This window comes from Mus caroli, unplaced genomic scaffold (assembly GCF_978045245.1).
Source record: "Mus caroli unplaced genomic scaffold, Mus_caroli_1 scaffold_14, whole genome shotgun sequence".
NCBI classification, from domain to species: domain Eukaryota; kingdom Metazoa; phylum Chordata; class Mammalia; order Rodentia; family Muridae; genus Mus; species Mus caroli.
This window is the reverse complement of record NW_028227269.1, coordinates 29767110-29779696: the sequence shown is the minus strand read 5'-3', so window position 1 is coordinate 29779696 and position 12587 is coordinate 29767110. Positions and strand designations below refer to the sequence as shown.

Here is a 12587-nt window from a genome sequence, read left to right as displayed (position 1 = left end):
GGTAGCTGTTCCATAGCTGCTATCAAAGGAGTAAATGCAAAAATGTAAACCTAATAATAAACTTACCCAAGGAGGTGAAAGACCTCTGCAATGAAAACTCAAAAACACTACAGAGAGGAACTAGAGAAGACTTTAGTCTTCTTTAGTACCTAGGATATCGAGGTATTTAGGATAAAGAATTTTAAAAATTGAAAAAAAAAATCTACTCATCAAACGTTCTCATCAAAATAAGTACAGATGACCAAAAAACATGAAAAAAATTTCAACATTGTCTCTTGCCCATAAGGGAAATTCAGGTCAAAGCTGCCCTGAGATTCTGCCTCACCGTAATCGGAACGGCCATCATCAGAACAGAACAAATGCTGTTGAGGTACAGGGATAGAGGAACGCTTACACACTAGTAGGAATGTATATTAGTCTAGTCTCTATGGGACTTAATGTAGACGTTCCTTTAAAATACTAAAACCAGACTCCCATGTGACCCAGGTATAGCACTCCTAGGAAACCTAAGCAGGCACACTGCAGACACCTGCACATCCATGGTTACTGCAGCACTATTCACAACAGGTGCATCATGAAATTTGGTGGAGATAAAAAGGACAAATATGTCATTTTCAAGAAAATGAATGGAACTGGAGATGAGCACACAAAGACAAATAATCAGAGTCAGAGCCAGAAGCCATGCCTTTTCTCATATACAGAACCCAGAAAGAAGAATGAGGACTGAAAAGACTGGAAAGATGAAGGGACAAGCAGAACGGAAAAAGGACAGAGAAGGAGGGATGAATAGGGTTGAAGTACATGATATACTTAAATGAAAATATTATCATGAACTTCATTTCATATAATAAAAATACATTAATAAACTTTAAACAAGCATAATTTCTCTGATCTTACAGACCATCTTAAAGATCATCGCTAAGGTTTGGAGAGATGACTCAACAGTTAAGAGCACTGACCCAAGTTCAATTCCCAGCACCCACAAGTCAGCTTACACCTGTTGTAACTCCATTCTGGGGGTCTGACATCCTCATATAGACACAAGCAGGGAAAACGCCAACACATACAAAATAAAAATAAACAACTTTTAAAAGAAATTTTTTAAAAAGACCAACACAATCATCTCTTGACTATGCGCAGGCTATGGCCTTTTTCCATAAGCAAAGTTATATGCATAGACCACACCATAGAGCAACTTAAGATAATGCAGTAAGATGTAAAGAAAATTATGGGAAACTTCAAATAACTGTGCTTTTTCTCTCTCTCTTCTCCCTCTTTCCTTCCTTCCTTCCTTTTCTTTTTTAATGACTTAATTCACTTTGTTTTTCTTCTATTAAAAACCCTTATGTGGTAGCCACAGCTAGAACCTGGGTCCTCTGAATGGTATGGGTTTTCACAAGATGGCCAATGAGTTCCTGATAAAGAAAATTTGTGAAATTTCTTTTTTTCTTCCTTCCTTCTTTCCTTCCTCCCTCCCTCCCCTCCTCCCCTTCCCTCCCTCCCTCCCTCCCTCCTTCCTTCCTTCCTTCCTTCCTTCCTTCCTTCCTTCCTTCCTTTCTTTCTTTCCTTCCTTCCTTCCTTCCTCTTTCCTTCCTTTCCCTCCCTCCCTCCCTCCCTCCCTCCCTCCCTCCCTCCCTCCCTCCCTCCCTCCCTCCCTCCCTCCCTCTCTCTCTCTCTCTCTCTCTCTCTCTTTCTTTCTTTCTTTTTGGTTTTTCAAAATAGGGTTTCTCTGTATACTGGAACTCACTCTGTAGACCAGGCTGGCCTCAAACTCAGAAATCCGCCTGCCTCTGCCTCCCAAGTGCTGGGATTAAAGGCGTGCGCCACCACTGCTCGATTTGTGAAGTTTCTTTCCTGAGGCTGGGGAATCAGGGAGCTCTAAGTCTTGAGGAGGGCATTAAAGGTGGCCTTGGCAAAGTTGCTCAAGGTAGTAGTATAGCCCTACCTAGCAGATATGTGGCAGACATCAATACCAGCTATCATCAGTAGCTTCTCGGGCACAGGGACAAAGATGGATGCTGTGCGTCTTGAGGCAGGGATGATACACATCACCACAGAGCCACAGTGGCATGTCACAGTGCCAATCTTGTTTCCCCCATAGCCTCTCTGTACAGGGACAATGAAAAGCTTAGCCCAGATGATGGTTCCTCAGACAGCAGTGGCTACCTCCTTGGAGTACTTAACACAAAGACCAATATGAGCACTGTAGTCCCCAGTAGCAACAAAAGCCTTGAACCTGGTTCGCTGACCAGCCTCGTGTGCATGATCTTTAGAACCTCACCCTTTAGGGATGCACTCAGGAAAAACCTCAATAATCTCGGATCCCTTAATGGGCAAGGAGAACAGCAAGAGTTCCTTCAGGGACTTGATCTTCATGCCCTTGACCAGGTGGTCCAGCTTGGTGATGGGGGTCCACTCCTTGTCATTGGCTTTTACCTCCATGAACCCCATACCCTTGACCATGACCACAGTTCCTAAGGCAGATGACAAGTCTCCCATGGAAGGCACAGCCTCCTAATCCTGGACCCTGGGATTTTGGGGACCTTCCTGCTGCACTAGCAGAAGCAGCAGCAGCAGCATTCGCCATCTTTGTTTTCCTGAAGAACAAAAAGCACAACTATGGTTTTCAGGAGCAGTGACCTGAGGCTACACATCAAATCTGACAATGGCACTCTTCTCTCACCTTCCACTAATCATAGTTAAATGTATCTACATGGTACTCATACGTCATTTCACAGCTCACACTAAATACAATGGAAAGAAAACTTCCTTCTGTTACAGATTGTGATCTGCTCCCCATTCCAAAAGTAATGTGTGGAAATCTTAACTCTTAGCTTATATAATGTTATCTTACTTGTGAATATAGCCTTTCAGATAGAATTAAGGTAAAATAAGAGCATGTTCAATTAAGATGTGCCTTAATCTGATGATGGGAATTCTTATTTTCCCCACTTTTATTTACTTTCCATTGGTTTAAATCCAGGGTGGTACAGCAGCATCACATGTGTCCAATGGCCTTTTCAGGAAGGTTGCTTCAGAATGTGTCATGAACCATGCCACTGCTTCCGTGGGCCCAAGTTACTTTTCCCCAGATCACTCTGGTTTTGTCTGGTTTGCCTCTAGGAGTCGCTGTATTGTTTTTTGTTTTATACACATAAGCACATCTCTTGCCTAAGTAGAACTCCGCTTCATCTCAGGCATAAACACCTTCAACTTTAGGAAGAGCCGTGTGCTCTCTTTGATTCCAGAGATCTTGCTTGTAGCCAGAAAAAAATTGCCTTGCACCACAGCCTTCCAAACATACTTGTTTTTTTTTTGTTTGTTTTTTTTAATAAGTCCTGTTCCCAGCAGGTCCCCACAGGCCCAAGATGGCAGGAAAGTAGGAATTCTTATAGGATAAGAGAAATGTGGACACAGACAGGCAGAGAAAATGACATATAAACACAGAAAGAGATGGAATGATCCATCCATAAGTCAGGGAACTCCAAAGGTTGCTAGAGTCATGAAAGCTGTGAAAGGCAAAGAAGGAATCTCTAAGAGAAGCCAAAGCCCTGGCCAGCACCTTCTTCCAAACTCTTAACTCCAGAACTGTGAGACAGTACTTCTGTTGCTTTAGCAAACTTAGTTTGCAGGCAACTAAAACATCTTCTCTTTATTATGTTCACTACTTTTCACCTTCAGTCACCCCCCCCCCCCCCCAGTTTAAGCCTGAAGCTACATACCAAAAGAAATAATTGAAAATTAAAGTCCATGGACATTCCACATCCACAGCAACTGCAGAAGCCATTTAATCTTCCACAAATGAGTGCTCCCTGACATACTACCAGCAAGTTCTCAGACTCTCATAGCTTAAAAGTTCGTGAGCTACTAAATAGGGCTTTTTGAAATAAATAGGAATATATTTGTAAAGAGGAGTTAGAGATGTAGAACAAAAAAATTATTTGGACTTGAAATGCAGACATGAGACTGTTTGCTAAATAAAATGGACACTGATATGTCAACTCAAACATTAATCTTTCTCTTGTATCCTCTCCTTGTCTTTAAAAGATTCAAGAGCATGACAAATGAACTGTACAATAAAAGATACTAAATAGATATCACTAAGTGTCATTCAAAATTTTACCTTAAAACCTTGCCTGTCCCTTCCTATAGAAGAGCTTTATGGAATATTTTGATCTTTCAGAGGACTAAGAAACTGACCTTGCAAAGCTCTGAGAATATAGCATGAGTAGCAAAGACTAAGCAGGGACTATTATGGGCCTATATACTTCTGCTTTTCTAGACATAAAGTGACTACTGTCACTGGCTTGAGTTGCACCTCCCTAGTGACTAATAAGACTGACAATTTTCATGTAATTATTTGCTACTTTTCTTATGTCTTTGTAAGACTGTCTATTCAAATTCTTTACTTGTTTTATCTAGATTATGCTTTATTTCTGAGTTGTAAGAATCCTTTATATATTCTGAATTTAAGTACTTTGTATCAGATACCTTACAAGTACCTTGTAAGACTGAAATTCTATTTGGTGTGTTATCTTTTTCATTCTGACGATGGTGCCCTAGGATGCACAACTTTTTTTGGTTTTTCGAGACAGGGTTTCTCTGTGTAGCCCTGGCTGTCCTGGAACTCACTTTGTAGACCAGGCTGGCCTCGAACTCAGAAATCTGCCTGCCTCTGCCTCTGCTTCCCAAGTGCTGGGTTTAAAGGCATGCACCACCAACCCCTGGCGGTATGTACAACTTTTGAGGCTATAATGAAGTACATTAAGCTTTTCTTTAGAAAATTATCCTTTTGCTGTTACTTAAGAACTAGGCTACAAAATCTGCTTTTATGGTTTTTAAGTTTTGGTGTGGAGTCTTTTATGAGCACAGTATTAGGCTTTACATTTAGGTATAGAAGCCTTTTTTGTGTGAAGTAATGATGTGATGTTTCTTTGGTGTGTGGGAAATTGGTCCCACCACCATGTGTTCAAGACTAAATTGTCTGACTGAGGATGCAACTTGGCTGATGAAGTGCCTGCATAGCCTGCATAGAGCCATGGGTTCAATCTCCAGTAACACAAAAACTAGGCATGGAAAGACAAGAGGATGGAAGTTCAAGGTCAGAATCCTCAGCTCATAGTTGAGTTCCAGACCAGCCTGAGGTAAAAAAGACCCTGTCTCAAAAACTCAAAAAAAAAAAAAAAAGACTATTAACTACTAAGAATATTTTCTGCAAGGCAGGCATGGTGGCTCACACCTTTAATCCTAGCACTTGCGAGGCAGATTGAGATGTAAATATGAGGACTTATTTCTAGATCCTCATTCTAGTCCACTGATCTACACACATCTATCCCTATACCAATGTCAGTCTTCTATGTCAGTGTGTCTCACAGTACATCTGTCTATCCACACATTTTCACTTGCAAATGTTCATTGCAATGAAGCATTGGTCTAGTTCAAGTCTTCTGGTTTCTGTGACACCATAAATACTGGGTCTTCACCATGTTATCCTGTTGTTGCCCTGTGACATGGAGATCTTGGAGCTTTCGATCAACAAATTCATGGGTCCCATCTATCCACAGATTATATAGATTTGGGGGTGGGCCAACTCAGAGCACTGGATCTGGCCCTGGGTAAGTTACCGAGCTAGTCAGCATGCCAGCAGCTCTACCTTGTCCACATCATCAGGGAGAGTTCTCCAGCAATGTTCCAGCTAGTCCATCCAGTGCTGCCATCAACAGGAGGTAGGGTCACTTCTGCTCTCAGGGTCTGCTCACATGCACCCACACCTCCAGAACCAGCTGCACTGTGCTGCCCAATCAATGTGCAGGAGCAACTCCTGCCAAGTGCTGTAGTTTGTGAGGGGCTGAACCTCCGGCTCACTTCTGACTCACGTGTGCTTTTACCATCAGGGACAGCTCTACTGTGGTCTAAGTGAGGTGTAGAGGCAGCTCTCTTGAGTGCTACAGCCACTGAGGAAGCAGGACTCCTAGGTCTCAAGGATTAATTGTATATAAAGAATGGATTGTGGGGACTAGAGATATGGCTCAGTGGTTAAGAGCACTGACTGCTCTTCTAGAGGTCCTGAGTTCAATTCCCAGCAACCACATGGTAGCTCACAGCCATCTGTAATGGGATCTGATGCCCTCTTCTGGTATGTCTGAAGACAACAACAGTGTACCTATATTAAATTAATTAATTAACTAATTAATTAGTTAATTAAAAGAATAAATTGGGCTCCATGGAAGACACCATATCCTAAGGCATCCCAGAAGATGCACTGTACTCAGAGCATTTGGTAAGAACCCTCTGGAAGTCCCACATCTGCCACTAGAGGCCAGTGGACTCAGGAACCCATCACCCCCTAAAACCCCTGTCCACAGAATAACACTTCCCTTCCTCCCAGTCCTTTCTGCTGGAACAGACTGCTAGGTAGACTGCTCCCCTGAAGATACCACATCCTGAGGCATCCTAGGAGATCTGCTGCTCTCAGGGCTTCTGACATCACAGCCTGAGGCATCCTAAGAGATCCGCTGCACACAGGACAACTGAGCAACCAACAGCACAGTCTGAAGATCTCCCTGGGGCTCTGTGGCATGCAGGGCAAATGACCCAATAGACTGAAAGCCTCCCTGGAGTTCTGCTGAACACACAGAAACAGAAACTACACATAGGACCCCCTGGAGAACAGCTTCACACAGGACAAAGCTTGACTAATCCTCTGAAGACCCAACAGTCTGAAGTCCTCCCAGGAGATCTACTGCAGCCAGAGCAACAGATCAACAGCTTCTCTGCTCCTCTGAAGACCACCACCCCACCCCACCCCCAGTTGGAAGGCCACACAAGAAGTCTACTACAGACAGGACCGCAGGTCTACCAGAAGACCTGAAACAACCCAGGGACAAAAAAAGCAGACTCCAGACAGAGTCATTCAGGCCAGCAAACACCAGGGATAACCAAATGGTGAGAGGCAAGCACAAGACCATAAACAACAGAAGCCAATATATGTGAGTGTCATCAGAACCCAGTTCTCCCATTACAGCAAGCTCTGAATACACCAAAACACCTGAAAAATCAGGAAGCTAACCTAAAATCCTATCATATGGAGATAATAGAGTTCTTCAAGGAGGATATAAATAACTCACTGTAAGAAATACATGAAAACCCAGGTAAACAGGTAGAAGCTCTTAAAGAGGAAACAAATACATCCCTTAAAGAAATACAGGAAAACAATCAAACAGGTAAAGGAATTGCATAAAGCAGCCCTAAAAGCAGAAGAAGAAACAACAAAGAAAACACAAATCAAGGCAAACCTGGAAATGGAAAATCAAGTAAAGAGGTCAGGACTTACAGATTTAAGTATCACCAACAGAATACAGAGATAGAAGAGAGAATCTCAAGTGTAGAAGATACTGTAGAAGAGATTGACACAACTGTTAAAGACAATTCAAAACATAAAAAACTCCTAACCTAAAACATCCTGGAAATTCAGGACACAATAAAAATACCAAATCTAAGAATATCTGGAATAGAGAAGAATGAAGATTCCCAGCTCAAAGGACCTGAAAACGTCTTCATCAAAATCATAGAAGACAACTTCCCCAACCTAAAGAAAGAGATGGTCATAAAAGTACAAGAAGCCTATAGAACATCAAACAATGGGACCAGAAAAGAAAATTCTCTTGTCACATAGTAATCAAAACACTAAATGCACAGAACAAAGAAACTATCAGAATTACAGCAGACTTCTCAACAGAGACACTAAAAGCCAGAAGAGCCTGGACAGAGGTCATGCAGACTCTAAGAGAACAAAGATGCCAGCTCAGGCTACTATACCCAGCAAAACTCTCAATCAACATAGATGGAGAAACCAAAATATTCCAGGACAAAACTCAAAAAGCTCAACAAGCTGAAGTGTCCAAGTGTCCCACTTGGGAGAAAGAAGAAAGCAATAAAATTCAAACTGTATCTATCTACTAATCCAGCCCTACAGAGGACCCTAGAAGAAAAACTCCAACCCAAGAAAGGTACCTATACCAAAGAAAAGACAAGATATTAAGCATCTAACAACAAAGCCAAAAGGAGAGAACCACAAGCACATAAAGCCATCTACAAAAACAAACATATCAGGAACTAACAGCCGTCTCTCTTTAGTATCTTTCAATATTAATGGACTCAACTCACCTATAAAAAGACATGAGCTAACAGACTGGATATACAAACAAGATCCAGCATTTTGCTGCATGCAAGAAACACACCTCAATAACAAAGAAAGACACTATCTCAGAGTAAAAGGATGGAAAAAGATCTTCCAAGCAAATGGTCCCAAGAAACAAGCTTTAGCTGCCATCCAAAGATCCAATATAATAGACTTTCAACAAAAAGTTATCGTGCGTGATGAGGAAGGACATTTTATACTTATCAAAGGTAAAATCCACCAAGAGAAAGTCTCAAGTCTGAACACCTAGGTCCCAAGTGCAAGGGCAACCACATTCATAAAAGAAACTTTACTAAAGCTCAAATCACACATTGAACCCCACATAATAATAGTGGGAGACCTCAACACCCCACTTTCACCAATGAACAGGTCATTGAAACAGAAACTAAACAAAGACACAGTGAAACTAACAGAAGTTATGAACCAAATGGATTTAAAGATATCATAGAACATTTCATCCTAAAACAAAAGAATATACCTTCTTCTCAACATCTCATGGAACATTCTCCAAAACTGACCATATAATGGGCCATTAAAACAGGCCTCAACAGATACAAGAATATCAAAATAATCCCATGCTTCCTATCAGATCACCACAAACTAAGGCTGGACTTCAAAAACAACAAAATCAATGGAAAGCCCACATACACATGAAAGTTGAACTATGTTCTACTCAATGATAACTTGGTCAAGAAAGAAATAAAGAAAGAAATTAAAGACTTCCTGAAATTTAATGAAAATGTTAACATCATAACAAACTTATGGGACACAATGAAAGGCAGTGCTAAGAGGAAAATTCATAGCATTAAGTGCCGTGGTAAAAAAACTGGAGAGATCTTACACTAACAACTTAACAGCACACCTGAGAGCTCTAGAACAAAAACAAGCAAATTCACCCAAGAGGAGTCCCTGTAAATAGTCAAACTCGGGGCTAGCTGAAATCAACCAAAGAGAAACAAAGAGATCAATACAAACAATCAACAAAACCAAAAGCTGGTTCTTTGAGAGAATCAACAAGATAGATAAACCCATAGCCAAACTAACTAAAGAGCCTAGAAGCAGTATCCAAATTAACAAAATCAAAAATGAAATGGGAAAGAAAACAACAGAAACAAGGAAATTCAAAAAACAAAACAAAACAAAACATCAGATCCTACTATAAAAGCCTATACTCAACAAAACTGGAAAATCTGGATGAAATGGATGGTTTTCTAGACAGATACCACATACCAAAGTTAAATCGAGAGCAGGTAAACTTTCTAAACAGAAACATATCCCATAAGGAAATAGAAGAAGTCATTAAAAACCTACCAACCAAAAACGCACAGGGCCAGATGGATTTAGTGCAGAACTCTATCAGACTTTAAAGAAGACCTGATACCAATATTCCTCAAACTATTCCATAAAATAGAAACAGAAGGATCACTACCTAATTCATTCTATGAAGCCACAATTACTCTGAAACCTAAACCACACAAGGACGCAACCAAAAAGGAGAACATCAGACCAATCTCGCTTATGAATATAGATGCAAAAATACTCAAAAAATGCTTGCAAACTGAATTCAAGAACACATCAAAACCATCTTTCACCACGATCAAGTAGGTTTCTTCCTAGGAATGTAAGGTTGGTTCAATATATGAAAATCCATTAACATAATCCAGTGTATAAACAAACTAAAAAAAAAATATATGATCATCTCCTTAGATGCAGAAAAAGCATTTGACAAAATACAATACCCCTTCATGCTAAAAGTACTAGAGAAATCAGGAATTCAAAGACCATACCTAAACATAATAAAATCAATTTACTGCAAACTAACAGCCAATATCAAATTAAATGGAGAGATACTTCAAGCAATCTCACTAAGGAGATTAGAGGTCTGGTGGGGTAGGGAAGGGACATCCTCATGGAGACAGGGGGGCGGGGAGGAGGTATGGGATGTGGAACAGTGGAAGGGTGGACCAAAAGGGGAATAAAATCTGGAGTGCATAAAATAATAAATAAATAAATAAATAAATAAATAAATAGTGATAATAAAAAATTAAAACAAAAAAATTTGTAATCCTATAAACTAGTAGTAAACTGTGCAAATATTAAATTAAAGAAACAATTCTATCTACAATAACAATAAAAATAATAAGAACCCCACATATTAGCACATTTCTAATCCCAATAGGAGGATTACGGGCTTAAGGTCAACCTGGACAGTGTGTTTGAACCAGCCTTAACAACATAACAAGCCCCCCTTTTCAAATAAATCAAAATACTAATGCTAGTACTAGTAATAATATACTGAAGAATAAACTTAACCATGGCGATGAAAGACTTATACAATAAATGCCATAAAACTATGGTTGTAATAAATTAAACAGACAAATCTACTGTTCAGATTGAAAGACTACTGCTAGATGTTTACTCATTAACTCCTGAGTTTGGATTCTTCATCTCTTTCTAAGCTTGCCATAACTTTATTATGTTTTTAAGGTGGAGTGGTAGGTGGTCTGCTGTGGGTCCATAAAAACAGCAAAAATTATACTTTAAAAATTACATTTTATAAAAATACTTTAGAAAACTAAGAGGGAAACATACAAATGTTCATCAACTGATAGACAAAAGGCAGTATATACATATGTGGGATATTATATGGTGATAAAAAAAATTGAACAAAGATGAAACATAGTGCAATATGGATGAATTTTGTATGGTTTTTCACATGCATAAAACAGCTTCTACTTAAAAAAAAGCACATGTTCTCCTATTCATATGAAATGTCCAGTCTACGCAAATGTATGAAAACAAAGCATAGCATTAGTTTCCTATACCTATATGCCTTGGCGGAGGACATGGACAAGGAGGGCAATGAATGTGCACTAAAAATGGCTTGCTGCTACAACACAGCTCTGCGTTCATAAAAAAGTGCACTGCACACTTTAGGTCAGTGAATTATAAGATATATCAATGACATCTTGACAAAGCTGCTAAAAAGCCATCGGTGGTAAAGGACTATCACAGAGGATGGATGCATGTGAAATATGAATCACCATGCAGTCCCCAATCTATTGCTAAAAATCTTACTCATGCAGAGAGAATGCTCATCCTACATGTACAAGACCCTTGGTCCAATCGCCAGTACCACAAATAACAAAAAAAAGGAAATACCTAGTTTTAACCTGTGGTGGACTACACCTCTCCCTCTTTCAGGACTGTTTAGATAAGTCCTTCACATGTGTGTCCAGTGAAGAACTATGTCACTGTCATAATGATAATATGTCCCTGCTATGCCCAACTGATATTATGTATTTCATGTTTTCTTCACCATTTTCTAAGTAAAATACAATTCAGACATCTAGAAAGAGGACCAGGAAGCAGGAGAGAACTGAACTGCTCTGTCAGTAGAAGCTTATAGATTTCATACAAATTAAATTCTACATATTCAGGTATTTCAACAAAAATAAATTTGAAGCCTGCTTCAAACAATTCTCTGAACTGTTAGAGCTGAGACCTACAGAGCACCAAGAACATCATAGTAAATTCCTATCTCTCTGGCCCTGGTTCTTAGTGTTCAAAAGGAGAATCAACTAAGCTGGCTTTGCCTTCCCTGGTTGCAAGACAGTGTCTGCCTGGTCTTCCTCTGAGTCAACATAACATCTATTCTTAGTAAACTACCTGAATGCATGCTACGAGAGCAAGTTAATCAAAACATTCATTTTTATAATGTAGCATAAATTATTCAAGCTTATTTTTTTAGACTTTAAATTATTCATGTCCATCTCATCATCATTCTCCACAGTAATTTAAAAAAAAAAATCAGCCATGAGAAGTAGCATGGGCCAAATAGTTCAAGATACGAAAGCTACACACACATTCAGAGCCTTCTGCACTTTCTTCAGTTCCCTCCACTGGCTCCTTTCAAATTTACATGTTCCTTCAGCCTCAAACTCATCACTGAATCCTTATTGGGTTTTTCAATGCAGATGACTTCTTCTGAACTTGATAATATATTATCAATATCTCATTTACAATTAGTTTCATTTACCCTAGATATCACACACAAATTATAAAGCATTTACCTCTTTCATACTACTAGAATTCTAAATTTCCACACAGAAAGAGTAGCAAGGTTATACTGAATTGAGCTGAATAAAGTGACTTTTTAGATAGCTAAAATGTTTTGGGTTGTTTTGTTTTTTTAGAGCCTCAGTCACAATGGGGACCTCTTTTGCTTCTGTCAAGCATCCTGAGAACACTAACTCTACTCTCACAGGTAAAAATGAAGCTAATAAATACTTCAAAGTTAAAGGGGTGGGGGGTAGTGGTGGTGCACACCTTTAATCCCAGCACTTGGGAGGCAGAGTCAGGTGGATTTCTGAGTTCGAGGCCTGCC

The 12587-nt window shown here is 39.7% G+C and overlaps 1 protein-coding gene and 1 pseudogene across 2 annotated transcripts in view; both read right to left on the bottom strand.

Annotated features, from left to right (window-relative positions):
• The window catches only part of Cog5 (component of oligomeric golgi complex 5), a 303977-nt gene that overhangs the window by 202487 nt on the left and 88903 nt on the right, over positions 1-12587 (bottom strand). The window lies entirely within an intron of this gene.
• On the bottom strand, positions 2923-3302 carry LOC147001214 (large ribosomal subunit protein eL33 pseudogene; annotated as a pseudogene).